Genomic DNA, 11,705 nt, shown 5'->3' with positions numbered 1-11,705 from the left:
AGGCGTTAATTACGCCACCGTAAATTACGGTGGCGTAATTAACAACAAGGTCCCTTAGCGCCATGGATTTTAACACCTGCTCATTCTTTGCCTGAGTTTGGGCTGATTGTAGCAGCATCTTTACTGACTTTACCTACATAATTGTGGGTGTGGATACCTTAGACTTTGATTTTGCCTCTTTATTCCTAGGCCCCTCCTCTTTCAGGTTTAAATATCACCTCATACTGTTTGCTTGCCTGTTCAATTATCCATTCTAATGTGCAGCCATGCTATACGCAACTTTCTTGGCTTGCTGTATAGACTGATAGGGTGAGAATTGGTGTCCAATCTCTTTCTGAAAGTCTGCCCATGACACATTTTCCTGCTCATTGAGACCACGGATGATACTAGCAGAAACTGCATCTAGAGTGAGGTGAAAATAACATCCATATTGTTCCCTAAGAATCTTAAGGGTTTTGAATATATCATGGACCACCTCCAAATGATCTTCTATGCAACAATCGCCTCCTTTTTTGAACGGTTTAATCAAGTTCTTGATAGATTTCATAATTTAGTACTGCATGATGCAACCTGGTTTGTGCCATTTTGTTGCTCATTCCTGTTCTCTTGTGGGTAAGAATGTGTGTGAGTATGTTCAGGTGATTCAGACTCTAATATTGGATCATAACTAGGTCTGGCCATGTGGACAGCTGCTGGTCAATTTTCCTGGCTAGAACTGTGATAACATTCAGCTGCAGTGAATGTGGTACACTGTTGCTTTTCCTGAGACTTCAAATGTTATATTTTCTGTTCTAGGTTTTTGCACTGTCCATGAAGCTGCTCTGCTTCATGACAGAGGGCTGAATTCTTATCCCTGACCTTCTTGCCTTACATCATCTAACACTGTTTTTAAATGGGTTAACTCTTCCACACTTTCATTAAATTGTTTCTCTCTCTGAGCCAATCGTGCATCAAGGTCACTACATCTAGCTTGCAGTTCCGTGTCTGGCTCTCTGCTTTTTTAATTCTGCTTTCAATTGCTCCACCTGATGACATTCATTGTCCAAACTGCACTTGAATTTGCTAATGACCTCAGAATCTTCTTCCCGCAATGTTATGAACTTATGTAGTGAAAATCACAGTTTTGCGGATAATCTAAGGATACAATCTCTCTCATCCTTATACTCTGATGCTTGAAAGAACCTAAGAAGGCATGTCTGGATGAGCTTGCTTTACCAAAAATGTCTTCTGGGGTCTCTCTTCCAACTTCAGTATACATCAAGCCTTTCCATTATATCAGATTTTCAGATGACCCGTTTGCAAAAGCAAAACATTTTGCCTCAACATTGTCCGATAACTCATAAAATTCAGCCTGAATTTGAGACATGGTGGGATTAGTGCTAATGACACAATAGTAAAAGTCAATGGGCCTCATTACGATCCAGGCGCTAAGTGTTTAACGGCGCCGTAAAAGGCTGCGGTGCTGTTAAACACTTAGCGCCTGATTACGTGGTCCCTTTGCGGGACCTGACCTTAACGGCTGGTTTTACCAGCCGTTAAAGTAGGGACCCGCAAAGGGACCTTGGTGCTAAGTACGGTACCACAATTTGCGGTACCGTACTTAGCGCCTTCCCCATTCCCATTGAGCCCTATGGGGCCAAAATGGGAATGGGGAAGGGCCATGGAGGAAGGGGGAATTACCGCCCCGCCAACCTTGTAATGGGGTGGTAATTCCCCCTTTCTCCATGGCGGATACCGGCAAGGACCATGGTGCTATTAGCACCATGGTCCCCCACCTGGGTCGTAATGAGGCCCAAGGTGCCACCATGGCCCTTCCCCATTCCCATTTTTGCCCCATAAGGCTCAATGGGAATGGGGAAGGCAGCAATTACGGTACCGCTAATTGTGGTACCATTATTGCCTTCAAAGTCCATTTGCGGTTCACTACTTTAACGGCTGGTCGAGACCAGCCGTTAAAGTAGTGACCCGCAAATGGACCCGCAGACTTTTACGGCGCCATTAAACCCTTAACGCTGGGGTCGTAATGACCCCAAATGTGTACCCGGCACAGTTGTGTTGATTAGAGTTTTAATTCTGAGAATGAGCGCACAATATGGTTATGCCTTATAATGCAAGGCTAAGTCCAATAATTATTTTACCGCTTCATGGGCAACGCACCAAGCTATAAGAGATATTTATGGCAGTATGTTTGGTTAGTGGTATTTTCTTTGGTTGGTGGTATTTCTGGTATTTCGTGGTATTTACTGGTATAGTGGTGAGCCTAACTTTATAGTACTGCCTGATAATTGTTCTTATACCGGGATCACTAACAGTAAGCAAATACTGGACTTAGTACACTCTAAACAATTAACTTATTTACAACACCACATCATGCCCTTCTGGCTTGCATCTCAGAATACATTTGCCATGTAAAGGAAACATGAACATTCATTCAGAGATTTTCATAAGAACACAATTTAGAGTGACTAACTTTGCTTTGCATTTTTCCACACATTCTGCAACTATCTGTATGCCAACCCAATAAAACTGAGCACAGAATAAGTACACTGAGGATAATTCACCTTTTTCAAATTGTTATTCTTTATCAGAAGTTAGAAATATGCAAGTTACATGGAATGACATGTACAATGCACAACATCCACGTTGTATTTCAAACATAACCTAAGCCTTTCCCGCAATGGGTTTCAAAACATTCTATTTGCGATAACGCCCAGAGTTCTGCCAACATTGGCCTTGAACATCGCAAATAAACATGGCTGAGTACAAGCTTCTGTCATATCTCAATGTTATCGCATTCATGGATAAACATGAACACAGCTGCCTATGTTTAAAATGTACAGTACAACACCTAAAAACATGTTTTACCCACTTAAGCATTCACTCATTAGCATGCTCATCAAATTAACTGAACTCGCAAAGAATAATCTTTAAGTGTTTGTGTGTCCCGAACTGCTCGTGACCCCAGTCTAGTTGTCGGACAGAAGAACTCTTTATCTGGCCCACATCATTTTTGCCTGGAACGAGCCCATAGATTCCTCTACCAGCCTTTCTGCCAAACACTTCTCCTGAATTCAGCCAAATGATAAGAGCACTTGGGACTGCAACCTCTGCTGATACAGCTGCCAGCTCCCGAGCCTGTGAGAGAGATAAAAAGCCCCAGCCCTTTCCTAACCAGTCTTTTTAAGCCCTTTTCTGAGACCTACTAAGAATATAGGTCCTACCTACATAAACTGTAGAAATTCCTGCCCTTTGTGGGACCTCATGTGTCATTCAATCAGCCAGCCCTCTCGAAAGTCCTGACCTTGTTTATCCTGATTGCTTATAATGGTAGCAACATAAGCTACACCTTAGTGCTGTTTTCATGCTCTGAAAGTATTTTAAACAAACAATCCAATGCCTTTAGTAGACCAGATCTCACATTCCACACTTGTGGCTTGTCACGTCTTCATTCAAACACAGCACAGCCTTAATTCTGCACATATTATTTATTGCATATCCAAGCTAACCCTGCACAGACCAAATCCCTTGTACACTGGATTTATCAATCTGCACCAAGGTTGATATATGGGCCTCCAGATGGTCTTAAATTGCAGTGTTGCAGTACGTGGATGACATATTGGTCTGTAGCACCTTAGAGGAAGAGTGCAGAAGCTATTCAATCCAGTGAATGATTATTTTTGCAGTAAAGGATATAAAGTAGACAAGGAGCAATTGCAATACTGTCAAGAGGAAGTGCTTTACATAGGCCAGCACATTTTGTGTGAAGGAAAGAAAGTTACTCCTGAAAGAGCTGAGGCTATTTTGAAAACAGCAAAGCCACTCACGATAAAGAACACTCAGAGATTTTTGGGACTGTGTAATCATGTAAGAGCATGGGTCATTGATTACAGTTCATACACAAGGCCCGTGTTGCAAGCTCTAAAGAAAGCACAGGTAAATCAGGAAAAAAATTGTTTGGAATGAGGAGATGGAAAAAGGGTTTGACGAGTTGAAAAAGGCAATTTGCACAGCTCCAATTTTAGGAATTCCCAATTATACTGAGGAATTCTTCTTATTTTCGCACACGAATGGCACTGTTATGACAGCTGTACTCAAGCACCTAACCACATTGGGGTACAAGCCCCTTGCATATTAAAGTAGTATTCTAGACCCAGTAATGAGAGATCACTTTCCGTGCGAACAATACTTGGCAGCCGCCGCGTTTGCCATTGAGAAGGCTGCTAGCATAGTGATGGGATGTTCTATGATGTTATTTCTTGAGCCTGCATTATTTTCTATTTTGGAAAAGCCCAAAGGCACGTTGACATCTCAAAGGGCATCTGCCTATGAGGTAGTCATATCGAATCCAGCAATTAAAATAGTGAGATGCAGAATAGTGAATCCTGCCATGTTTGTAGCAGAACCACTGGCAGAGGACGAGCATGCACATGATTGCTCGAACTATGAGGAATTCTACGATGAATTCTCGATGGTGAAGGAAAATGCGTTGGTAGCTAGGGAGATTTTTTTTGACGGTCTTTGAGAATCAATCAAAATTATGGACAAAGATATACAGGTGCCGCTGTGGCAAAGCACACGGCCAATGGAGAGTTTGAAGTGTTGATAAGGGCAGGGCTACCGTCTGAGTTTTTGGCACAGGCTGCAGAATTAGTGACGCTGATTATTGCGCTCAAGAGACACGCAGATAGGAAGTAACCATGTACAGTGACTCTACCTATGTGACATCGACAGTGCACGCAGGCCTAGCATGTTGGAAAAGGAGGGGCTACCTCAGTGCACGCAGCCTTATTGTACAGACTCATTAAAGCACTACAGCTCCCAGTAGCCATTGCAGTAGTTAAATGGGCAGCACATACTAAGAGAGCAGATTTTATCTCAAGTGGAAATCAAAAAGTAGACGAGGAAGCCAAGCGAATTGCATGTTCAGAAACTATCATGTCATTTGATACGTCTGATGTGAATGAAAGTATGGTAGTGATGATGAGTGTGTCTGAATGTTATAATAACTTGTCTAGGACTCAGCTAGCAGAGATCCAAGGGGACGCACCTCAAGATGAGAAAGACATGTAGACATGAAGAGGGTGTTCTTTAAACCCCTCTGAAGCATTGTGGCAACAAGACAGCACTGGTAAACCGGTGATGCCTGTACCTTATTAAGGGTGGCATTGGACCAGCTACACCACCCTGTGCAAGTTACTAGAGAGAGCCTCGCCGCAACAATAGCAGAGGATTGGTTTGTTCCAAATTTAGTAGAACACGTTGCAATTTATGTATTAAATTGTATCGTATGTCAAAGGTTTACTGCTGGACACACATTGCGCACAATTAGAGGAGTTATTCCAAGACCTAGTGGACCCTTTCAGCATTTGCATATCGCCTTTGTTGACATGCTGCAAGTATGCAATGGATACAGATATATCATTGTAGTGGTATGTCCTTTTCCGAGGTGGATTGAAACTGGACCGTGTGCACACCCAGCCACCACCCTGTGCAGCTACATTATTAGCACGAGAAGTGTTTCCTAGATGGGGAATATGTGAAGTATTGAGATCAGATAATGGCCCTCATTTTGTCAATGAAGTCTTTGAGCAAATAAGCTTGTTGCTTAGTATAAAGCAAACACAAAGAGGTGATAGCTGGAAGGTTTAGAATGAATCTTAACCACTGGCATTGCTCTGGGCAACCCTCCAGACCATCGTTCTTCACCTGCCAAGCCATTACAGAAGGGGAAAGACCATATGCAAATCAGGCTTGGCCTCACCCCAAAAGGGGCAGTCCAGCCCGGACTGCTAGGTCACATCCCTTCTGCATGGAAACACAAGTAACCCCAGACATGTTTCGGCCTTGTTGGGTGTCATCAGTGAGGAGTAGCTTGGGTCTCTAGGCCCAGCAGGCATGGGGAACCAAGCTGCACCTCACTGAGGAGGCCCAACAAGGTCGAAACATGTCTGGGGTTGCTGGTGTTTCCGTGCAGAGGGGACCTGGCCTAGCAGTTCGGGCCTGGCTGCTACCATTGGTGGCACTACCTGACTGATTTGTATAGGGCTGGACCCCTTTTGCAATGGCTCAGACGGGCTAAAAAACGGTGGTGCACATGTATTCATCAGCGTATCACCTACAAGCAAACAGTGTCTGTGAGAGACTCAACGGCTTTCTTAAAGAGAGAATAGCCACATTGAAGCTTACCCTGAAGAAAGGATGGTTTTATTGTCTACCACTGGATTTGAATGTGCTGAGAAATCAGACAGGTTCAGACCACCATCTTACCCCCCACGAGACAGTGACAGGGAGGTGAATGAGGACAACTGTCACACCTCCGTCTAGAACTAGAAGTGATGCCCGGACAACAGCAGAATTGTTAGGAAAGGAGTTACGTGATTATCTTACATGCATGACTGCAAGTTTCTCTGTCATTTCAGATCAGCTCAAGCTAAAGGGTTGTGGGGCAGCACAGAACACAGAAGGAGATGCTACAACAAGTGGAATTGAAAAGTTTGTCTTCCCAAACTTTTCCCTGGAGATGCAGTCCTAATTTGCAACTTCATTAGAAGGTGCATGAGCCTTGTTTTAACGGCCCCTTCATAGTGGAGGACGTGACACCATCTGCAGTCAAAGTACAAGGCAGACGCGCTTGCTTTTTCCTTGGAGATGTGAAAATATATGCTGGAGAACCCCCTTCACTCTCACCCCTGTTAGGGAGAATTCTCTGTTAAGGCTAATTTCCCAAACCTAGTGAGTCCCCCAGCAGCTTTGCTGGATTTTTTGGGGTTTATTTTTTTTCTCCTGCTAAGAGTGAGACTCTTTTTCCCCCATTCTTAGACATGATTTGAGATATCCTTTGACTTTGTAATGTGTTTTATGGGCTATGGGGTCTTTTACTCCGTAGGGCTTCATGTGTTTTGGGATGTGTGTTACACAGCACCCTCAGTGCAGTAACACATGGGTCTCATAGTGACCCCCAAACATAGACTCCATACCCTGGGACTGACTACTGTCTCCCAGGGCATGTACAGTCACCAATGGCTTTATTAGTCCACATTTGTGAACAGAACCAGTACAAACCATCATATTGTGGAAGTACTGGAAGGGGTTAATTAAATTACCCCTGGGTCTGTTTTCAAGGGGGCACTGTGCAGTCCCCCCTTGTCGAGTTTCTGGCTGGTGGCAGTGGTTACCACGCAAAATATTCCTTAAGAATATTTCCTATGGGATTTTCCATTCATTTTAAACGCACCACTTTTTGGTGCAATGTTAAAGATACCGCCGGGTTATTTATTTAATATTTATTCCCCGGTTGGGTCTTTTTGCCAGGACTCGGTTTTAAAATGGTGTTTGTGTTCGCTTCTGTAACTCCAAACCCAAGTCGAGCCCTTTGTTGTGCTTTTGGCAGGCTTCTGCACAGAAGCCTCCAAAAGTGGTGCCACTCTGGGTTTACAGGATGTGTGGGAGGGGGGTTTAGGCACCCTGGACTGAGTTGCCTTGGCAACTCAAGTTGCACTCTTGTATGATTGGCCCAGTGGTGAGCCGCCCGGCTCACCACTTAGCATGTTTGATTGACAGCTAGGACTGGTGAATGGGGGTTTTCTGCATAAAAGCAGGGCTTTGGGGACTGGGACTTCAGACATCGCCTGTTAGGCAGAAACCTGTGCAGTTCCCTTAGGGAACACTGCAAAAGATTTAAGACTACAGGTGTTGGCAGTAAACCCACTTGGTAGCAGTCTGTACCACCCAGATTTACCTGGTAGCTGTGGCTGAGCAGTCAGACTTCCCTCAAGAAGAGTTAGGCAGTATGCAAAGTATACTCAATAGGCACTCAGATACAATAACTCAAGCAAACACTGACCAGAGCTTTGGTATCAAAGTATATAATCATTTATTTAAAAACACACAGTTGAAACACTCCAGCAATCTTATTGTAAACTTATCCTAAACACAGTTACTATTATGATATATACACCCCTTTTTCCCTATTAGATAAATCACAGTAAAACACCACTTATTTTCATACAGAGGTGAGCGCTTAACTAGATTGCACTCTAATAAGTTTGTGAGAAAGGGAGGGAAAAAGACAGAATATGAAGAGGTACACCACTCTATGATTCAGGAACACTGTTAGCAAGGCAGAGAGCAAAAAGTCACTGTTGAGCCAAAGTCCAAAGGCTGGGCCCACTCTTAGAGAGAGCAGAGCACAAATGCACCCAAGATCACACAGTTACACTAGGCTTAGAAAGTCTTGCAGAGGGTTCAAGAAGAGTTTAGAGAGGCTTAGAAAAGTTTAGCCAAGGTATCCCAGGCTAACCCAGGTTCGAAAGCCGGGGGCTTAATCTACCCCGTACAGTCAGTAGCAAGGGAAGCCAGGCGGGACACGGTACCTTAAGTGGGAAGGATCCTCCAGCGGTGGCGGTTGTTCCGGGTAGTGGGTGCAAGTTGCGTCATCATCCAGGGGAAGAGAAGATCTCGACTTGGAAGAAAGAGGAAGGTCGTTGCACTACCAGGGAAGAAACCAGCCGCGGAGTTTTCCGGTTAAAGGTGGTACCTTGGTTTCGCGGTTGTGGTAAAACGTGGTATCCCGGTTGCCGGGGTGCTTGGCACGGGCAAGGCGGCCACGAGGTACGTCGGGAAAGTGAAAAGACGGTGAAACTGGTTATCCCCACCAGTCAAAGGAAGAAGACTCTCCAGCGGGAGATCTCCTCTGTCGTTGGGAAAAGTGGTGAGGCGGTCCAGCAGGGCTCCACCGGTGGTGGTGTCGTGGCAGGTCGGCTCAGCTTCTCCCTCGTCGGATTCTTAGGTCCTGTGGCGACTTCTGAAGTTCCAATCCCCAAAGCCCTGCTTTTATGCAGCAAACCCCCATTCACTCAGCCTAGCTGTCACTCAAACATGCTAAGTGGTGAGCCGGCCGGCTCACCACTTGGGCCAATCAGGATGGAGTGCGACATGAGTTGCCTAGGCAACTCACTCCAGGGTGCCTAAATTCCCCTCCACCCCTCCTAAGTACCCCAGACATAGTGGCACCACTTTGGAGGGCTTCTGTGGAGAAGCCTGCCAAAAAGTGGAACAAAGGGCTCGACTTGGGTTGGAGTCACAGAAGAGAACACAAACGCCATTTTAGAATCAAGTTTTGGCAAAAAATACCAACCATAGAATTAATATTAATTAAATAAACTGGCGGTATGTTTGAGGCTACCGTAAATAATTAAATAAAGATAGTAGCCTAAAACAATGGGAAATCCCATAGGAAAATATTCGCGTTTGAATATAAAAAGTAGTATCCACTGCCACCAGCCAAAACTCGATCGGGGGGACGGAGACGTGCCCCCTCGACTAACAGACCCTGGGGCAATCGAATTGCCCCAGCCAGTACATCCACAATATGATGGTTTGTACTGGTTCTGTTCAGAATTTAAGACTAGTAAAGTCAATGGTGACTTTACATGCCCTGGGAGACAGTAGTCAGTCCCAGGGTATGGAGTCTATACTGGGGGGTCACTAAGACACCCCTGTGTCACTGCACTGAGGGTGCTGTGTAACACATATCACAAAAACACATGAAACCCTATGGAGTAAAATACCCCATAGCCCATTAAACATTTCTAGATCCAAAGAAACACACTCAAATCATGTCCAAGAGTGAGGGTAAAAGAGTCTCACTCTTGGCAGGAGAAAAAAATAAACCCCAAAAATCCAGCAAAGCTGCTGGGGGACTCACTAGGTTAGGAAATTCAGCCTAAACAGAGAATTCTCCCTAACACTCGCCCCCCCCCAGACTAAGGGACAGGAGGATTTAATCCACTCCTGGATGAACCTCATACCTCTAGTCGATGACATACATCCTAGAGAGTCCATCAGCATTTTGATGGTGACACCCTGACCTGTGCTCAATGGTGAAATCAAACCCTTGCAAGCAGATTGACCATCTCAATAGTTTTCGATTTTCTCCCTTCATTTGCATTAACCATCTCAAGGGTTGGTGGTCAGTCTGAATGACAAAAGTAGAACCATACAAGTATGGCCTAAACTTCTTCAGTGCCCACACAATAGCAAAGCATTCTCTTTCTATTGTTGCCCACCTTGTTTCAGGATCCTTCAGCTTACGGCTGATGAAGCAAATGGGGTGCTCTCTACCCTTCTCATCCAGTTGGCTTAGAACTGCACCTATACCTACATTGGAAGCATCAGTTTGTACAATGAAAGTTTGGTGGTAGTCAGGAGCTCTCAATACTGGAGCTTGGCAAAGAGCTTTCTTCAGTTTTTCAAAGGCCTGATTGCACTCCTCATTCCATTTGACCTTTTTAGGGAATTTTGGAGAGGAGATTACATTCAGGGGAGAAGCTATGGTCCCATAGTTCTCAATGAAATTCCTGTAATACCCAGTGAGGCCTAGGAAGGCTCTCACTTGGGTTTGAGTAGTAGGTGTTGTCCAATTTTGCACAGCTTCAATCTTGCTGAGCAAAGGCCTTATTTCTCCACCTCCTACCTCTTGTCCAAGGTAGACCACCTTACTTTGACCTATCTGGCATTTACTTGCCTTGATAGTCAAATTGGCCTGTCCAAGAGCCTGCAAAACATGTCCTAGGTGGTTCACATGATCCTCCCAGGAGTGGCTGAAGACTGCAATGTCATCCAAGTATGCCATGCAGAAGTCCTCCATCCCAGCTAGAACTTGGTTCACCATCCTTTGGAATGTAGCAGGTGCATTTTTTAATCCAAAAGGCATGACCTTAAATTGGTGCAAGCCAACTGGGGTGGAAAATGCAGTTTTCTCCTTGGCATGGTCTGTCAAGGCTATTTGCCAATAGCCTGATGTAAGGTCAAATGTGCAGAGGTACTTGGCTGCACCAAGTTTATCCACCAACTCATCTGTCCTGGGTAAAGGGTGGGCATCAGTCATGGTGACTGCATTAAGAGCTCTATAGTCCACACAGAATCTCAAGTCTTTGGATCCTGCATTTGGTACTAATACCACTTGGCTAGACCATGGACTAGTAGAGGGTTCTATTACCCCGAGATCAAGCATCTTCTTGTCCTCCCCCTTAATATGGGTTCTCACATTTTCTGACATTCGGTATCCTCTGCTTTTGACTGGCAGACAGTCACCAGTGAGTATCTCGTGCTGTCCCCAAGGGGTCAAGCCTAGTGAGAGTGAGAACAGGGAGACAAACTGATTTAACATAGATTTGCACTCCTCTTGGTGCTCAGGTGTCAGATCTGAAGAGAGATTGACTCCTTCAATTTTTTCATCTAAAGGTACACCTCTGAGGAGATCAGGGAGAGACTCACTCTCTTCTTCCTCTGCTGCTGAAGCTAGAAGCAAAGCTCCTACTTCAGGTCTGGAGATGTACGCTTTCAGTCGGTTGGTGTGGAAGACTGTAGGAGCTTCCCTGGGTCTGCCCAGATCCACCAGATAGTTGACCTCGCCAAGTTTTCCCACAACTTTGAAGGGTCCCATCCATTTGTCTTGCAAGGCCCTCTGCCTTGTTGGGAGCATAACGAGAACTAGCTGGTCTTGAGTGAAATCAACCATGTTAGCCTTTTGATCATGCCAATGCTTGACCAAAGCTTGTCCAGCTTTCAGGTTATCACTAGCTTCTGCCATCATGTGTGACATTCTCCTTCGGGGACCTATCACATAGTCAGTCACTCTGACTGGCTTGAGGGGAGGAGCGCCTTCCAACCCCTCCTTAATCAGGGCCAATGGACCTCTGACC

The sequence above is a fragment of the Ambystoma mexicanum genome, chromosome 13 (genome assembly GCF_040938575.1).
Source record: "Ambystoma mexicanum isolate Mex_15411 chromosome 13, UKY_AmexF1_1, whole genome shotgun sequence".
NCBI lineage: Eukaryota > Metazoa > Chordata > Amphibia > Caudata > Ambystomatidae > Ambystoma > Ambystoma mexicanum.
This window is presented reverse-complemented; position numbering follows the sequence as displayed.